The 19,460-nt window shown below is 46.5% G+C and overlaps 1 protein-coding gene across 3 annotated transcripts in view; it reads right to left on the minus strand.

Moving 5' to 3' along the window:
• The window catches only part of TANC2 (tetratricopeptide repeat, ankyrin repeat and coiled-coil containing 2), a gene marked incomplete at its 3' end in the record, with an annotated part of 193,523 nt that extends 191,227 nt beyond the window's left edge, over positions 1–2,296 (minus strand). The window contains exon 1 of one of the 3 annotated variants that reach the window (XM_083582312.1): positions 1,678–2,296. The remainder of the gene's footprint in view (positions 1–1,677) is intronic. The other 2 variants (XM_083582313.1, XM_083582314.1) reach the window with 2 other exon arrangements.
• Positions 2,297–19,460: the final 17,164 nt, after the last annotated feature.

Here is a 19,460-nt window from a genome sequence, read left to right on the forward strand (position 1 = left end):
TTTCCCTCCTAAAAAGTAAGGGGAAATGTGTGTGCGTCTTATGGAGTGAATGCAGGCTGCGCAGCTATCCCAGAAGCCAGAACAGCAAGAGGGATTGCTGCTTTCACTGCGCAGCGATCCCTCTTGTTGTTCTGGCTTCTGAGATTCAGAATATTTTTTTCTTGTTTTCCTCCTCCAAAAACTAGGTGCGTCTTATGGTCTGGTGCGTCTTATAGAGCGAAAAATACGGGTACTAGTTTCCCCAATATAATTGCTACCTCATCAGTAATACTGAAAACAGACTTTCCCGCCCTCCACACACCAACTGGGACCACTGTAATCGCTATACCGCATCCAGGCTTATGAGTACGAATGTTGTATAACAAGCACCTTTTGTCACCCTGATATCAACAAGTCCTAAAGAGACCCACCCCTCCAGTTCGACAACAGACTGCCAATTCAATATCACCAGGCTATAATGCCCATTCACCCTACAATACCCATATGGACTCAATGTCTCTACCTTCCAGCCCATGGCGGAAAGATTTCTCATACTCTTCATGTCAATATACCCTCTGTTCTCTATACATGGCTGACATCATTGTTCAAAGGGCTTCATGCCTACATTGGTACATCATGGGATTTTTCTGCTCCCTGCCCCCAATCTACACACAACCCGTAGTAATGATGTAGTGCAGGCATCACCCCCACTCTGAACACACACACACACACCCAGGCTGATGTGACCCAACTCTTACATATGCGGACTGAACGAAGATGTTCGCCCCCCCCCCCCGCACAGCTCCCACATTCGCATCTGTCACCCAAAACAAAAAGCAAGGTACCACAAACTCCTGCCCCACTAGATTAATACTTGTCAGCAAATTCCACTGCCCCATAAGATACCACCACCCCTTCCCCTTTTGAGTCACTGAGATGATTCATGCCCCCCCCATCGCCTGTAATAACATACTTCTAACTAAGCACAAAACACACAAACACATACAACCGTGCAAGACCAGATGACCTCAGACCATGGCAAACTGGGATGGCGGGGAGGCGAAGGAGAGAAAGGATATCAGCAGCCCAGGATATCCTCCTCTTCGCAAAACATGCTCCCAAACAGCAACATCCTCCTCCTCCTCCCAGTCCAAACGCCACCCCATTTTCGCCCCCGATCTAAGAATTAAGACTGTACGTTCAGAGCGTGTGCTTTTCACCTCAAGCGACCCTGCCACGACTAAACCCGGCCGGCCAAGTGACCTCCCGCAAACGAGCAAGGTATGATGATGATTATTATTATTAACATACCACCTATAACTTTACGCGTGTAGCAGGAGCATCGCTAATGGCAGCCGGACGCGGATGCGTGTCGGGCCGGCGCGCGAAGGTGCGCCCGCCCGCCCGGGAGGGAGGGAAGGCATCTACATAAAAGCGATGCCCAGCCAGCATCCGCGCCCGCACGTCCCGCGTATGCACGGAGCTCGCTGTCACGCAACCACTCCTTCAGACGGCGCGGGCGACCTATCCCCTCCTTCCACATCGAGGCTGTGGAGCGATAGGGCCAGCTGGGAGGAGGAGGAGGAGGAGGGGGAGGGGGAGACGGTGACAAAATCCCACTTTCCCCCGCCTGGGTTACACCCATCCAGCGCCCACCCTGCTCCCCCCTTTTCCCCCTCTCGCCAATCCCACACTCACCTCCTGAGGGGCGTCGGGGTGGGGGCGTGAGTGGGGCGGGGGGGCGTCCGGCTGCCTCCGGGGCGCGGCAGCTCCACCTCCTTCCCTTCTTCGGAGGGTTTCTTTTCTGGGGTGGGGGGGGGGTGAGGGAGGGGCTGCGAGGCGGAGGGAGTGGGGAGCCTTCCCTGCCTCCCTCACCACATCCCGAAAGCGACGAGGAGAAGGAGGAGCGGCTCCCTCCTCCCTCCACACAGACACAAGCCAAGGCGAGGAGGGGGCGGGGAGGCGATGCTGCCGCTGACGGGGGGGACCGTGGAGGGGATGGCGGCTGGACCCCCCCCCCCACTCACAACGCCCGCCTCCTCAGTCAGTCAGTCAGTCAGCCCGGCCGCTTTTGTTTTGGTTCCTTCCCGCCCCCCCCCTCACCACACACACCTCACCAATCAAGGGAGAAGCAAATGACGAGATAGTGAGGAGGAGGAGGAGGAGGAGGAGGGAGTGCGCGCACGCACGCACGCGCGCCACCCGCTTCCACACACGCGCGCGCGCGCGCGCGCGGCGGCGAGGTTTGGGATATAGAAAAGGGGAGGGGGTCGGCGGCGGCAGTACCGCCTCGCGCTTCTCCTGAGCCTTATTCTTCTTCTTCTTCAGGGCTATTCCCCCCGCGCGCATGCGCCTGCCGCGCACGCGCCACGCGCCTGCCAGGGCCGGGCGGCGAGGGGCGGCGGGTGCGCGCGCACTCTCTCTCCGTTTTCCCCTGGGGGGGAAAGGAGGAAGGAGGGGCGGCGGCGGCGGCGGCAGCAACAACAGCAGGAGCCGCAGCTGATTGCCAGCGCACAGGTGGTGGGTGGGGTTAGGAAGCGCCTCCCTTGGCTGGCCGGCGCGGGTGCGCGCGGGGCGGGAGGGGGGGTGTGGCCGCTCGGCTTCCTCCCTTCCCGGTCTGCGAGCCTCACCGCCCCCCCCCGCCGCCGCCTCCCTTGCACGTTTCAAGGCGCGCCCCTGACCCTTCAGGAGTAAGGGTCTCCATCTCTCGAAATAGAGCAGGGTGGGTCTTCGCGAACCGGGGGTGCTCCCTAAAGGAAGCGGGAAGGAAGCATTGCCGTGAATAGGGGAGTGGGTGGGTAAAGAGGCGTACCTGGGGGTTGGGGAAACCAAGTCTCTCTCTCTCTCCCCCCCCCCCAGGAGCGGAAAAATAGCCCCTCGGTGACGCGCGTGTGTGTATTGATGCTCCTCTGCTGTCATGGGGCAAGATCAAACCCTTACTCCTTACGCTGTGCCCTCACTCCCCATCTTGTTCCAGTTACAGATAGGTAGCCGTGTTGGTCTGCCATAGTCAAAACAAAAAAAAAATTTTCTTTCCAGTAGCACCTTAAAGACCAACTAAGTTAGTTCTTGGTATGAGCTTTCGTGTGCATGCACACTTCGTCAGATACACATCTTGTTGTCATACGAGACATTTCAAGTACTTGGGAGACATGAAATGTCCTAATCTCTAATGTGGCTATTGTAGTAAAGTGATTTTTTTTCGGGGGAGGGACACTGATAACAGCTCCCTTGCCAAGAATTCCTGGTACCCCACCCCCCCAGGTACACCTCTGGGTGGGTAGGTGGATGCTACAGGTTACGTGTGTGATTTTAGATGAAAGTTTTCTGCTGTCCATTGTAAAGGCCTTTGGCTATACAGTGGTACCTCGGGTTACATACGCTTCTGGTTACAGATTCCTCTAACCCAGAAATAGTACCTCGGGTTAAGAACTTTGCTTCAGGATAAGAACACAAATCGTTCTAAGGTGGCATGGCGGCAGCAGGAGGCCCCATTAGCTAAAGTGGTGCTTCAGGTTAAGAACAGTTTCAGGTTAAGAATGGACCTCCAGAACGAATTAAGTACTTAACCCGAGGTACCACGGTATGCAATAAAAATGATTGATTGACTTGCAAAAATAATTAAAACTACAGTTATTAACTTCTGTGCCGATCTACCGTGAAGTAAGCCCCATTGAACACAATAGGACTTGGGGACAGTGGCAAGGAGGACTTTAAATAACAACCGCAGCCACAACAACAACAACAGCCCTGCAACACTTACCTCACCTAAGGATAAATTCAAAATAGGCAATTAGAGATAGCACAACTTACCACAAGCCATTGTTTTAAGCAGATTCTGAACAAGGAAATACAGTTTTGTTGCATGCACTTCTAAGGGCACATCTGTGAATAACCCTCTCAGTTCAGTGCTTCAACTCCCGAGCTGGAACGACAATAGGTACTATTAACTAGACCATTAAAACTGGCACCTTATTGGCTTTGGGTCATTCCATTTGTTTCTACCTAATTCAATAACTATGGTAACACCAATGACATTTAGTAAGTAAGACTTGAACAGAAGGTTGATACTTTTGCACACTGATGGTGCTGTGGTGGGTTTTTGTTTTTACATAAGGATCCATGCTTGCATGGGCGTAGCTAGGATTTATGTTATGGGGAGCAGGACACTTATATGACATCATCCTCTGTCTGGGTCTGTCCAGCAGATTCAGAATGAAATGTCTCAACAGTTGCTTTAAATTACTTCCTTTCAACCCCAAACGCTGAGAAAAACCTGTCAAAATCATCAGTCATTTGAATACTAGGAAGTTACTGACGCGATTGGTCTGTTTGCAGAAGCCTGTTGCTCAGTTGCGCTAGGTAAAGGTAAAGGGACCCCTGACCATTAGGTCCAGTCATGACCGACTCTGGGGTTGCGGCGCTCATCTCGCTTTATTGGCCGAGGGAGCCGGCGTACAGCTTCCAGGTCATGTGGCCAGCATGACTAAGCCGCTTCTGGCAAACCAAAGCAGCGCACGGAAACGCCGTTTACCTTCCCGCCAGAGCGGTACCTATTTATCTACTTGCACTCCGACATGCTTTCAAACTGCTAGGTTGGCAGGAGCAGGGACCGAGCAACGGGAGCTCACCCCATCGCGGGGATTCGAACCGCCGAACCGCTATGTGGTTTAACCCGCAGCGCCCCCCGCGCCCCCCTCAGTTGCACTAGAATGCCCAAAACATCACCCAAGTGACCTCAGCAATCATTTCAATTTTGAATATTCTGATTATTTCTACTTTTAGTTAAGTATTTTTATTTATTTACTTGATTTAGGGGGGCAGCTGCCCCTCTGCCCACTGGCTTTGCCCAAGCTTCCTTGGAGAACTAAGTTTGATACTGATATATAGCACAAACCTAGTCTGGTATATTCCACTAAAATGAAAACAATGTCAAAAGAGCACATAATTTTTCTTCACCAGCAGTGCCCACATGCCTTTCAAAGACTGCAGCAGATCGTAGATACACATCTTTATTTCTTGCCTGCAACAGAAGCCAAGGCCTGAAAGGGGGGGGGGGAATAGGACAGTGCAGTCTATATAATTACATTGTTTGGTTAAGCAAAGCGGGACACTCCCTGTGTAAACTGCATGCAGGAAGCAACACATTCTGTAGTGTCTCATGCTGTACACGGCCTGCCTTGAAATATTGTCCCATATACCACCAAGAATTAAACACTATTTTTTTTTACTATTGACAGATCTTATTGAATTCTTTTGCCGTGCTGAATTTAAGTTTTTATAGGTCGCCATCTGGATGACAACAATGACAGAAGGAAATTTGCCCTTGAAATCTGAATGGTGTTATTTTGGATGGTGTATGTTTAACTCTGGTTATTGCAAAGTAATAATAATAATAATGTCACCTGCTTGTTCCACACTTGCATTCAAATGCTAGAATTAATCTTTGCAGCACAATGCTGTTTTAGTATACGTACAAGTCATGTTGAGCTCCAAACATGGAACTATACCGCCCTCAGAGATCCAACATGTGATAAGCTCATGAAATAACACAGATCTGTCAACAGCATCTGGGATTCCAGGGTTGATCATGCATCAGCCTCTCCCAAAATAGCCATTCTGAATGGATCCCACTGGCTTGTGATGGGGAGGGGGAAATGGCTTTTTAAAAACATAGTAAACTTAAGGTAAAGTTAGATTGCATTGAAAGAAACTCAGACTTTTATGCTGCCTGGTTGCACGTGTCACACTGCGATTAAAGTGTCAAAATTAGTTTGTGTTGCCCTGTAGTACATCTGTAAGAACAAATAATTTAATTGGACCCTGGCACAATTTCATAAAATTCTAATGTGTCTGTGGTAGGTAAATAGATGCCCTACTCTATTTCTTCTGAGACATCAAAAAACTGCCACAAGAGCAAATATGTTAGGCAATTTGGATTTATGTGTCAAAATTTCCCTTCAGAAGACATAACAGGTGAGTTTTCACTCAGGCTGAGACTTTGAAAGTTACTGTGTCTGGATGCTCCTTCAGAAAGATTGTGTTGCTCTCTTCTATTTAATTGGGGAGCAAAGATGAAACCATTGTTCAGTATAATCAGTGGACTAGCATAGCAGGGAAGTGATAACTTAAAAAAAGGAAAGAAATAAAGAGTCTACCCTCTTTTGGAGGGCAACCAAAATGGTCAAAGGCCTGGAAACGATGCCTTATGAGGAATGGCTAAGGGAGCTGGGCATGTTTAGCCTGGAGAAGAGGAGGTTAAGGGGTGATATGATAGCCATGTTCAAATATATAAAAGGATATCACATAGAGGAGGGAGAAAGGTTGTTTTCTGCTGCTCCAGAGAAGCGGACACGGAGCAATGGTTCCAAACTACAAGAAAGAAGATTCCACCTAAACATTAGGAAGAACTTCCTGACAGAGCTGTTCGACAGTGGAATTTGCTGCCAAGGAGTGTGGTGGAGTCTCCTTCTTTGGAGGTCTTTAAGCAGAGGCTTGACAACCATATGTCAGGAGTGCTCTGATGGTGTTTCCTGCTTGGCAGGGGGTTGGACTCGATGGCCCTTGTGGTCTCTTCCAACTCTATGATTCTATGATTCTATGAGATAACGTAAATAAGCCAATAAATAAATTAAGCAAAAATAAACTATTGATAGGCTGAGATCTCAGCCCAGTCAAACTCCTTTCCTTATCTGTACTCCTCTTAACAGAGTCAGGATGGATCAATCAGATAGAAGGAGAAAAATGGGAGGTGGGGCTGCTACCCCCTGTCATGCACCATGTCATGAGAGCCAGTGTGGTGTAGTGGTTAAGAGCGGTAGACTCGTAATCTGGGGAACCGGGTTTGCTTCCCCGCTCCTCCACATGCAGCTGCTGGGTGACCTTGGGCCAGTCACACTTCTTTGAAGTCTCTCAGCCCCACTCACCTCACAGAGTGTTTGTTGTGGGGGAGGAAGGGAAAGGAGAATGTTAGCCGCTTTGAGACTCCTTTGGGTAGTGATAAAGCGGGATATCAAATCCACAACTACAAACTACTACTTTGAAGTAAAGCACAGCTTACCACAGGAAAGCAACAGAACACACATGTAATAAATCATCTTTGACTAAGAATCCCCATAATACCTGGGAAATATTGGGTGAATATGTTCAGAAATAATTCTCAAAAGCATCACTTGAATAAGACCTCCTGAACATTGTTATGCATGAATTATGCCTATGGGAACACCATTGGTAATATGGCTGTTGTAATGGCGACACAAGCCTTGAAAGGAGTGTAGCTGAACATTCAGTTCAAGCATTACCAAATTCACAAGTTATCATCCTTAATAAATGTGCAGTTCCCTGGTTTATGTGGGATGTGACACATAGATAGCAATCAAATACAACATTCCTTGAGTGGACATGAAAGGGGATGTTTGCTCCAGTCAGTAGAAAACTTCCTGTTTCCTCCTGAGCTGGGGCAAACTTCCTCTGCATGTGACTAGAGGTGGGCGTGACCTTACCTGCCCAGGTATCAAAAGGGGCAAGGCAGGCACCACACTCTCCTCTTCTCCATCTTGCTTTCGACGAGTGAGCAGCAAGTGACTGCCTGTCTGCAGTCACTGGGACTAACTCCCATATGGGGTAGTTCCACATGTACAGTGGTACCTCGGGTTACATACACTTCAGCTTACATACGCTTCAGGTTACAGACTTCGCTAACCCAGAAATATTGCTTCAGGTTAATAACTTTGCTTCAGGATGAGAACAGAAATTGTGCTCTGGCAGCGCAGCAGCAGCAGGAGGCTCCATTAGCTAAAGTGGTGCTTCAGGTTAAGAACAGTTTCAGGTTAAGTACGGACCTCCGGAACGAATTAAGTACTTAACCCGAGGTACCACTGTATATACTTTGTAACATAAGTCTGCCTTCAGGGATCCATCTGTGAACTGAATGTGTGAGTAAACTTCTTTTATAATACTTTACACAAGATTGTGTCGTGTCTATTCTTTTTAAGGGCGAGAAAAGGGGATTACCAGGAATCCTAAACTGAGAAGCTTAAACAAGCTTGCAGCAAGCTAACTGCTGTGCGTTTAAAAGGGGAATGTCCTCTGCTAAGTAAAGGGACTTGCTAACGCAAGTTGGGAAGGATATTATTAAACAATATATCTTCTCTTGCCTCCCTGAACATTCCCACAGTTTATCCCTTGACCATCGCATGCTATAATACAAGTTCATGTTGACAAATGAGTGGTTTACATAATGAAGACATTGAGACACTTACTTAACAGACATTATTACTGATTTACAAGTTAAACTAACAGCACACACCGGCATGCAGCATAGAAGATATGATACAGAACCTCTTGCTCGGATGTGTTACTGAATAATCATTACAACACCAGCCTAATGTACACTTGACAGGTATTAATTTGTTAACAGTGCCCAGGTATCATGTGAAGGGCAGAACCCAAAGCTACTCATATTGAAGAGACAGGTATAATAATGGTCAGAGAAATGTCATATAATGAGAATATGGAAAGTGTAATCTGCGTCAACATCCCTATTTTCCTGTTGTTGATTTTATATTACCTGAGGTGCAGATGAACATTCACTGTCTTGGCGGAAGACACTAGAAGAGCAAGTGTTCTGCTACTGATACTGGAACATCATCAAAGAGGAATGAAGCCATCATGTTCTGCCTTCCACCAGTGCGTGCTGTGCACTCCATTCCCCAGGTGTGTCGTAAAATAGCAAAGGTGCTCAAGAAACATCTGAAGCCTTCTGACACCGGGGAAGGTTAATGAAAATAAGTCAGGTTATCAATTGGGAATCTTCTACGCTTGCGTCTCCATACTATGGAAGCAAAGTAGAGAGCAATGTGTCTGAAGTGAGCTATGACGTATGGCCCAACTAAAACATACTCTCCAACATTTCTCTGATGAAAATAGAGATGTCCAGTGCTATTTTTTTTCTAGAAAAAGAGGTGCCAGAACTCACCACGAACACCTCCTCTTAGAATGGCAATGGCACCCACCTGAGAGGTGCAGGAACCAAGTTCCTGTTGAGTTCTGGCTGAAAAAAATCCCCGGATATGTCCTATTTTTTTGTGTCTCTTTTGTGTGTGCTCCGTATCTGAATGTGTCGTCAGAGATATATGGGCCCATGCCATAATAATAATAATAATAATAATAATAATAATAATAATAATAATAATTTATTATTTGTACCCCACCCATCTGGCTGGGTTTCCCCAGCCACTCTGGGCAGCTTCCAACAAACATTAAAAATACAAACAATACAAATACAGACAAAGCCTGTCCCCTGAATTGTGGCCTTCTTGTCAGGGAGCTAGATACCAGGGTTGGTGTGCTGTCAATGTTCACAGATGTAGCCTGAATCATGTCCTTGTTGTGGTAAGCTGGGTTTCGTCGCAGGAGTTGGGGAGGCTGGTTTGTGCCCTCTACTGAGTTCAGTGGTACCTTTTTGACTTCCACCACCACCATCATCATCATATTGTATACAACGATGTGGGCTCTTCAGAGACAAGGGGGATTTAGGATTTTGAATATATCTGTTCCTTCCCTGCTCCTACTCTTGTTTCTGCCAACACTGGTCAATTTGTGTTGGCGATTCATATACACTCACATGGAGTTGCACACCGCTTGGGTTGAACCAGCATAGTTCCACTGGTGGAGGCGAATGGGAGGTTCTGGCAATGCAGCAGGTCTTCTACGATATCCTAAAACGCTTTCCCCAAGCTAGCATATTGTGTATAAGGCTGGACCCTTAATATGTACGCTGTATTCAATAGTATATTGGGTAGTATTATAGGAAGACTGCTCTAAGTATATACAAGGCTAAAGGTGAAGGTACACCTGACTATTAGGTCTAGTCGCAGACAACTCTCGGGTTGCGCGCTCATCTCGCTGTATAGACCGAGGGAGCCAGCGTTTTTCTTCAGACAGCTTCTGGGTCATGTGGCCAGCATGACTAAGCCGCTTCTGGTGAACCAGAGCAGTGCACGAAAATGCTGTTTACCTTCCCTCCGGAGCGGTACCTATTTATCTACTTGCACTTTGACATGCTTTCGAACTGCTAGGTGGGCAGGAGCTGGGACCAAGCAATGGGAACTCACCCCATCGCGGGGATTCGAACTGCCGACCTTATGATTGGCAAGCCCGAGAGGCTCAGCGGTTTAGACCACAGCGCCACCCACTACATAATCACAAAACTAGGGTGCTATGTCATTTTCACACACACACACACACACACACACACCAGGTTTACATGGTGCCAACTACCAACAAGGGGGAGAATCTACCTGATAAGCATCACATTGAAAGAGAACATTTATTTTCAAAGACGAGATCTGAGTGCCTTTGTTGTCCTTTCTCTAATGCATTAAATAATCATGGTCGTGGGGGGGGGGGGAGTAGCAGCAGCAGCAGCAGCAATGACAAAGGAGGAACAGCAGTTTTTTTCTACAGCTTTATCTCATACTAATTATTCATAGCAAAAAAGGGGGAGGGAGAGGGGGGGAACCAAAAGTAAGCAGAATGGAACATATGATCATGATGTCAGCCTCTGCTAAAATTGGGGGGGGGGGAGAGACCAACAAAAAAACCAAAACCCCACCTCGCTTTGCAATGGACAGTGTATCCTAGCGACTGCAGCATAAGGAACAGGTTGCTAAGAAACCGTGGAGTCTGCAGGCAGCCGTTCTGGCCATGCTCAATACGGAAATAGGCCATAAAAGGCATTTCCCCTTGTTCTAGTCTCCTGGTTGCCATGGTGATCATACATAAGCAATGGATCCCAAGTTTTGAGGCACTGCTAAAGAATATATTTCTCCCCGTTTTCCTATTTATTTAATTAAAACACACACACACACACACACACACTCCCCAACCATCATAGCTGGCATATGGTAGGTCTCATTCCCGCCCCCAAATTGTGCAAGTTAGTGGTGATAAACTAAGTGACAAACAATTCCAGGCATACTAAGAAGCTAAGCTTTTGAATCAGGCTGCAATTATCCAGTGTTTCAATTTATCCAGTAATTTTATTCATTGGGGGCGGGGCGGTGTTTCTAGCTAACCTATTTCCAGAGGTAAGTTTTCTCCAATGCCAAAACTACCTAAAGACCTAAAGCAAAAAGGCAAATAGAAAACAACAAAGCTCAAATGTATTTATATTTTCCAACTCAACTGCATTCACCTGTCAAACTAGTAGTAGGCTAGGATAAATATATGCATTTACATTTGGGCTGCTTCCGGATTGTCACTATATCACAGGTGGGACTGAACAAGTTCAGGTGACACAATTAAAGTGGATCCCCCTCCCCCCGGGGGAAAAGAAAACCCACCAGCCCTTTTGCAGTAAGGAAAGGGACAGGAAAATGCAATGGAAAATGTGGGATAACAGTTACTTGATGCAACATCATATAATTTCCCGTGAAACAAATCAGAATGAAAGCTCAATACAGTGGTACCTTGGGTTAAGAAATTAATTCATTCTGGAGGTCTGTTCTTAACCTGAAACTGTTCTTAACCTGAGGTACCACTTTAGCTAATGGGGCCTCCCACTGCCGCCGCACGATTTCTGTTCTCATCCTGAAGCAAACTTCTTAAGCTGAGGTACTATTTCTGGGTTAGCGGAGTCTGTAACCTGAAGCGTCTGTAACCACTGTACAACAATTGGCATCTTGGCCACCTCATGAGAAGAGAAGACTCCCTGGAAAAGACCCTGATGTTGGGAAAGATGGAGGGCACAAGGAGAAGGGGACGACGGAGGATGAGATGGTTGGATAGTGTTCTCGAAGCTACCAGCATGAGTTTGACCAAACTGCGGGAGGCAGTGGAAGACAGGAGTGCCTGGCGTGCTCTGGCCCATGGGGTCACGAAGCGTCGGACACGACTAAACGACTAAACAACAACAATTCTCCCTGCAAACTTTGTGTAAGCACATAAGGATGAAGGCTCGATGAACAGGTGATCTGGAAGCAGGGATAGGCTTTTAACCAATTTTTAGGTTCAGTTTTCCACATTTCCTCATCATTTTGTGAATTTTCAAGAAACAAGTCCTCATGAAAATTCAGCAGCATTTTAGCATGAATTTATCCCAATAAACACATCATTTAATGCAATTTTGCATAATATACACATTTTTTAAAAGCAATCTCCCCCTCTATAATGTACTTTGTATGCTATTTTGCACTTGTTTATGCACTTTTATGAACACTTTACCCTAATGCAAACCTTTGAGGACCCCGTCTAACAACAACTTCTTCTTCTTCTTCTTTTTGCAGATGCCCACATGTTAATTGTAGTTTTAGGCTCTGTTAATTAAGAAAAACATAATGACAAAAGCTATTATGAACTGAGTAACACTTTAAAATAAATTTGCAAATGTGCTAAAATCAAAGAAGACAGCAAAATAAATATTTATTTCCTCAGAGTGCCCACTGATCAACATCCCAAGCAATTCATTCCAAAAAGTATTAGATAGACATTTAGGTAAAGGGACCCCTGACTGTTAGGTCCAGTCGTGACCAACTCTGGGGTTGCGGTGCTCATCTCACTCGATAGGCCAAGGGAGCCAGCGTAGAGCTTCCGGGTCATGTGGCCAGCATGACTAAGCCGCTTCTGGCGAACCAGAGCAGCGCACGGAAACGCCGTTTACCTTCCCGCCGGAGTGGTACCTATTTATCTACTTGCACTTAACGTGCTTTTGAACTGTTAGGTGGGCAGGAGCTGGGACCGAGCAACGGGAGCTCACCCCGTCACGGGGATTCAAACCACCGACCTTCTGATCGGCAAGCCCTAGGCTCTGTGGTTTAGACCACAGCGCCACCCGCATCCCGCCAGATAGACATTTATTTATTCATAAATACAAATTCATTCATTTCCCCAATATACCAAATGATCAACAACTCAACTAATCATTCAAATGAAACAAAATACATATTAATTTATTTATTTCTAAGTGAATTAAATTGATGTAATCTCCAGAAGAATTAAAATGAGAAATTTAATTGCCAAAACTGTAATGTAATATCATAAGTATTATATTAACTGAAAAGCTAGTGGAAAATATTACTGTGTTCCCTCTTTTCTTAGAATAGGGTGAACATGGGGATGGGCAAACTTGTCAATTCTAGTTTCTTACTTTTTCAATCTTAAATTCCATTCTCCACATTTCTATTATCAGTTTGCATTTATTATTTTTTAAAGGTCATCATGAAAATTCACCAGCAGGTTTTGCCTAACATATACATTTTTATATACAATTTTGTTGAATATGCACATTTTTGTTTCTCTTTATGTATTGCGATTTTTAAAGTTATTTCCCCAAATTTAGACACTCTCTAGTAAAGTTGGGTGAATGTAAAGCTTTTTTCTGCAACCAAGAACTAAAAGCTTCCTGACACAAACACATTGGGAATGACCAGGTATATTCTCATATTTTAACCCTTTTAAAAAAAAAAATTAAATGCCTTGAAACTCCGATTTCCATAAATAATTTTGTTATACAATCTATCCTTCAGAATAAATACATACACAACCCTACTTATCAAGAGAGTTTTTATCTTCCTTAGTTCATAAAGTATATTGGGGGGCTGTTTAGATCTTTTGCAATACATTTCTCATTAGCCCAAAGTGATAAGTGCTGGTGGCTGTTCAAATGAAGTATTTTCACATTCTCCAAGACAAGGAGTGTATGATTCTACAACTCCACCCTGGACCCCTGAGCCATCACAACATCTTCAGTTTCACATGATTCATCATAAGATTCTAGACAGTATCAATAAAATCCAAGTCTAAGATGGGAATCTGAACAACAACAGCCACCATAAGAAATTTGCAAACATGAGGGAACTCAGGAAACTTCTGTGGTCTCTGCCCATTCAAATAAACTTGAAAGGTGGCCTTTTGCTTGAAAAAGAATACCAGGTTTCAAGCTAGTCCCAAACCTTGTTGCCCAAGAGAACCTTGTTGCCCAAGGTTCTTCCAGGTAGAAGTTTATGGTGGAATCAATGCTACTTGGAAGTTGTTTTGTCCACATAATGTCATCGGTGTTATGTACTGGAGTTCTCACCCTGGGCCAGCAGGGGGATACTGTAGATAGTTTTCACTCAGGTCCACATATGCAAATAAGGGATTGAAAGTGACGTTCAGTGATTGGATAGTTACAGAAAGTGGTTACTGTTGCGTTGTAGTGGAGCTCTATATAAGCAGGCTGGCTGAACCTTCAGTTCAGTTCTGTTTTGTTCTGTGAATAAACAAGAGCTGTTTGAAGAATCGTTGTGTCGTCTGATATGTTTACCCACAACTTAACAGTCGTCATCAAAATGCCAGCCCTTATCTTTTCTTTATTTAATGTGGATTTACAGATTCCCAGGAAAATTAAACAAGAAAGAATAACATGTAATATACACTCACAGACACAGTTGACGTGAAAGCTCTTTGGTGGTTTTTTTTTGGGGGGGTGAGAGGTTTGTCATGTTTGGTGACATTTTGGTGGTTGCCCGCTATCCCTGCTCCTCCTTTGCTTCTTTTTTTTCCTCACCTGACTGCAACCTCTCTGTTTTGTTTCTGGCAACCCAAATGAGAAAAGCACATTTGATTCTACCAGTTCCTACATGCTGAGGGCTTTCCAAATTGTAACAACCTGGTTTGGATTAGTTGTTCCCTCGGGGATTTCAACACAGCACATATGAGATCTTTGCTGTCCCTTGTTCCAAGGAAACCGGACCCTGAATAACTGCCTGGAACCCCAGGAGTCTTGCAGCGCTCAGAGATTGGGGTGGCATGCAGAAATATATTCAAAAACCTGGAATGTTAGGAACCTAACATGTTAGAGCCAGTGTGATATAGTGGTTAAGAGCGGTAGACTCGTAATCTGGTGAACTGGGTTCGCGTCTCTGCTCCTCCACATGCAGCTGCTGGGTGACCTTGGGCTAGTCACACTTCTCTGAAGTCTCTCAGCCCCACTCACCTCACAGAGTGTTTGTTGTGGGGAGGAAGGGAAAAGAGAATGTTAGCCGCTTTGAGACTCCTTTGGGTAGTGATAAAGCGGGATATCAAATACAAACTATTCTTCTTCTCTTCTTCAATCACACACATACACATAAAAACCAGATCTGAATGACCCACTTGCATATTTAGCCCCCCTCTGGGAGAATCCCTAGAGATGCATAACTAGAAACTAACCCAGTCTCAGCAACTGTTTAAACAGAGTAGGTTGATAGCCCAGTATTATTGCTTAACGGGGACACGGAGGCAAGATCTTCCTGGTTTACAACGTCAGCACGATCAGAAGGATGCATACTCAAAAATAAATTCCCCAAGTTAGTCTCACGCAAATGCTGTCCAGGATCAGGCCCGTTACCTAGGGGTAAGATCCACTGAATGCAATGAGAGTTGCTTTCTAGTAACACGCATAGGATTTTAGTCTTAGGCACACTTGCTTGGGGGAATAAACTTCATTGAACACAATAAAACTATCTTCCTACCTAGTAAACATGCATGGGGATCGTATTATCAGTCTTTTGCTACTTCACTAACTTTAAAAATGTGCTTATATGTGGAATTTGGCAACGGAATTCCAGAGATAGTTTCCCCTTTTTTAAAAAAAATTAAAAAATGTTGCCCCAAATCCTATATTCTTTCGGGGGGAAATTATTTCCCTTGTCTGGCACTGACTTTATCTGTTCTGGTAAATGGACAAGCCTATTTCTACTCTGTGGCTGGGGGCTTATTGAAAGCCTCTGTCAAAGTAACTGATTACAAGGGACGGAAATTCCCCATCACAGTAGATGTAAAGTTTTAAGAAAGGGACGAGAAGTCCAGGTCTCTCGTTGCTTAAATTACAGGCTGCCGATGGCGGGTTTTGAAAGAGAAAGAGGGTTTCATATGAACCCTGTAATAAGATGAGATGTAAGGCTGGTGAGGAGCAAAAATAGACGCAGACAAAAAGCACTGCGTCTGTCCATCTTCAGAGTGTTGCCAGAGGACATGGCAGCAAAGGGGGTGGGAGCTATCCCATTCATGCTCTGCATGTGAACTTCATAGGTTAAGGTTACCAGATTTTTTTCAATGAATCCGGGGACACTTTTCAACTTCAATGGATTTTGTATGGGGACTGATTTGTAAATCCTGGGAAACGGGGACATTTGGTAACCTTATCATGGGTGCATTTCATTTGCTGCTGTGAGAGAACAGCTGTTGGACTAGATGTTTGTTTTTGGTCTAATTCAGCATGGCTACTCAGTTTTTTCCATGGTACCCCTAACTGCAGATGGTGACAGCAGTCACGAAATTAACAGTCGCCTGCTTCTTGGGAGAAAAGCAATGACAAGCCTAGACAGCATCTTAAAAAGCAGAGACATCACCTTGCTGACAAAGGTCTGTATAGTTAAAGCTATGGCTTTCCCAGTAGTGATGTATGGAAGTGAGAGCTGGACCATAAAGAAGGCTGATCTCCAAAGAATTGATGCTTTTGAATTATGGTGCTGGAGGAGACTCTGGAGAGTCCCATGGACTGCAAGATCAAACCTATCCATTCTTAAGGAAATCAGCCCTGAGTGCTCACTGGAAGGACAGATCGTGAAGCTGAGGCTCCAATACTTTGGCCACCTCATGAGAAGAGAAGACTCCCTGGAAAAGACCCTGATGTTGGGAAAGATGGAGGGCACAAGGAGAAGGGGACGACAGAGGATGAGATGGTTGGACAGTGTTCTTGAAGCTACCAGCATGAGTTTGACCAAACTGCGGGAGGCAGTGGAAGACAGGAGTGCCTGGCGTGCTCTGGTCCATGGGGTCATGAAGAGTCGGACACGACTAAACAACCCCTAATGGAGGGGTAGCAAACCTGATATTGTTGCGACTCCTAACTCCCACTATGAGTACCAGCCAGCATGGCCAGTGGTGAGGGGTAATAGGAGATGGAAGATCACAGATTCCCCATCCATGCTCCAAAGTGGTCTCAGGGATCTGACACATTACCGCAGCACAGGCAGCAGGTTTCAGTCCCCCTTGCAGAACCAAATGTAGGCTAAGTTTCAAATGCTTGGCCTGTCTGTGTCCTGGGACACCCAGCTAAGAGTGGGTTGCTGAACTAGCTGTGCACATTCCACTTTGGGGACCTGTATTTCCATATTACCTACTATTCTATCTGAATCCTAATGACCTTTAACATTCTGCTTGTCTTCTAGAAGCAACATGTTAAGTTGTGGGTGAACATATCAGATGACACAGCGATTCTTCAAACAGCTCGTTTATTCACAGGCCAGAACAGAACTGAGCTGAAGGGTTCAGTCAGCCTGCTTATATAGAGCTCAAGTACAACGTAACTGTAACAACTTTCTGTAACTATCCAATCACTGAACGTCACTTTCGATCCCTTATTTGCATATGTAGACCTGAGTGAAAACTATCTACAGTATCCCCCTGCTGGCCCGGGGTGAGAACTTCAGTACATAACACAACACTTGCTTTTATTACTTCTTTTAATTTTGCTTTTGTTTCAGGCATTTGTAAACTCGCAATCAGACGGCTGCAAGGCGTTCTAAAACAAAACCTACACAAAAGAAGAAATAAAAAAGACTGCAATTGCTGCTCTCTCTCACAGCAAGCTGAGGAACTTCTAAATTCCACAAATAGGCGAAGGGGATCGAGATACGGATATGCTCGTACCCCTTCCAATCTGCGCCCCATCCCGAGGGACGAGGGTAGGGTGAGCAAGGATTACTCACCTCCGTCACTGGTGTTGTGCAATGCCAGGTCTATAGGCAACAAAACCGCCACCCTGCGAGATTTATTTACCTCGCAGGGGGTCGATCTGGCTTGTGTGACGGAGACCTGGGTGCGCGAAGGGGAAACTGTTACCTTACGAGAGATGGCGCCCCCGGGTTTCTCCGTCCTCCACCAGTCACGGACTGTGGGCCGGGGGGGAGGGGTGGCATTATTAATCCGGGAAGATTGTTCTTTCAGGGCTCTACCATCGCCACTGATCCCCGGCATTGAATGTGTTGGCCTAGTGTGGGGCTCTGAGGTGAGCTTGGCTGTCTGGCTGGTGTACCGGCCACCTAGCGCACCAGCAGCCACCCTGTCAGGCCTGCTGGAGGCGGTGGCTGGCTGGGCCTTGGAGTTCCCTAACCTATTGGTATTGGGGGACTTAAACATCCATGCTGATGCCACTCCCTCCTCACAGGCTCTGGACCTGGTGTCTTCCATGGCAACACTAGGGCTCTCCCAGTTTGTTTTGGGCCCCACACATCAAGCAGGCCACACGCTGGATTTGATCTTTGGCGCCGGTATAGATGTGATCATGTCTCCTTTGATGAAAGTGCCATGGTCTGATCACTACGCTCTGAAAGCCAGGATTGACTTTCCACCCCCACCCTGCTTAGGTGGCGAGCCGATTTGGGCTCGCCCGCAGAGGCTGATGGACCCTGATAGATTCCGTCAAGCCTTGCGGGACCTTGCTCCCCCTGGCGACTCATTGACTGAGCTTGTTGAGGGCTGGAATATCCAGCTCCTGGCAGCCATCGATGATATCGCACCTAAGCGCCCTCTGCGACCCCACAGAAACCGGGCTCCCTGGTTTACCGAGGAGCTTCGGAAAATGAAGCGGGATCTCAGACGGCTAGAGCGAGTATGGCGGGGTGCTCGTGACGGAGCCTCAAGAACATCTTATAGGGTTTTTATGAAAACCTATGAGATGGCAGTGAAGGCTGCTAAGAAGTCTTACTTCTCGGCCTCCATTGCATCCGCTAGCTCTCGCCCGGTGCAATTATTTAGTATAATTAGGTCTTTAACGTCCCTTGAAGGACAGCCAAATTTAAATAACAATCTGACACACAGCTGTGAGGCATTTGCGAGCTTTTTTGCGGAGAAGGTCCTGTTGCTCCGCCATGACCTTCCTGCCAATTTGGATACAATAAATGAACTGGAGGCCCCTCGACTGTCCTCGGGTCCAGTATTGGACCACTTTGACCGGATATCTCCAGCCGATGTGGACAGACTCCTCCAAGCTGGAAAGCCCACCACCTGTCCTCTTGACCCGTGCCCGTCATGGCTGATTAGAGCGTGTCCAGATGAGGTGCGGGCCCCCCTGGGGGATATCATCAATTTGTCCCTTGGCACCGGGATATTCCCAGGGGAACTGAAGGAGGCAGTGGTGCGTCCGCTCTTAAAGAAAACATCATTAGATCCCTTAGATCTGTCCAATTACCGCCCGGTTTCGAATCTTCCATTCCTGGGTAAGGTGATTGAGAGAGCAGTTGCTGAACAGCTTGGTAGGTTTCTGGATGAAACATCGGCTCTCGATCCATTCCAGTCTGGCTTCCGCGCTGGTCATGGGACCGAGACGGCTCTGGTCGCCCTAACAGATGATCTCCGCAGGCAGCTGGATCGAGGCGGGTCAGGGCTGCTGATTCTTCTAGACCTGTCAGCAGCCTTCGACATGGTCGATCACGAACTCCTAGACCACCGCCTTG

Source organism: Podarcis filfolensis (genome assembly GCF_964270895.1).
Source record: "Podarcis filfolensis genome assembly, chromosome: 13".
In the NCBI taxonomy this organism is placed as follows: domain Eukaryota; kingdom Metazoa; phylum Chordata; class Lepidosauria; order Squamata; family Lacertidae; genus Podarcis; species Podarcis filfolensis.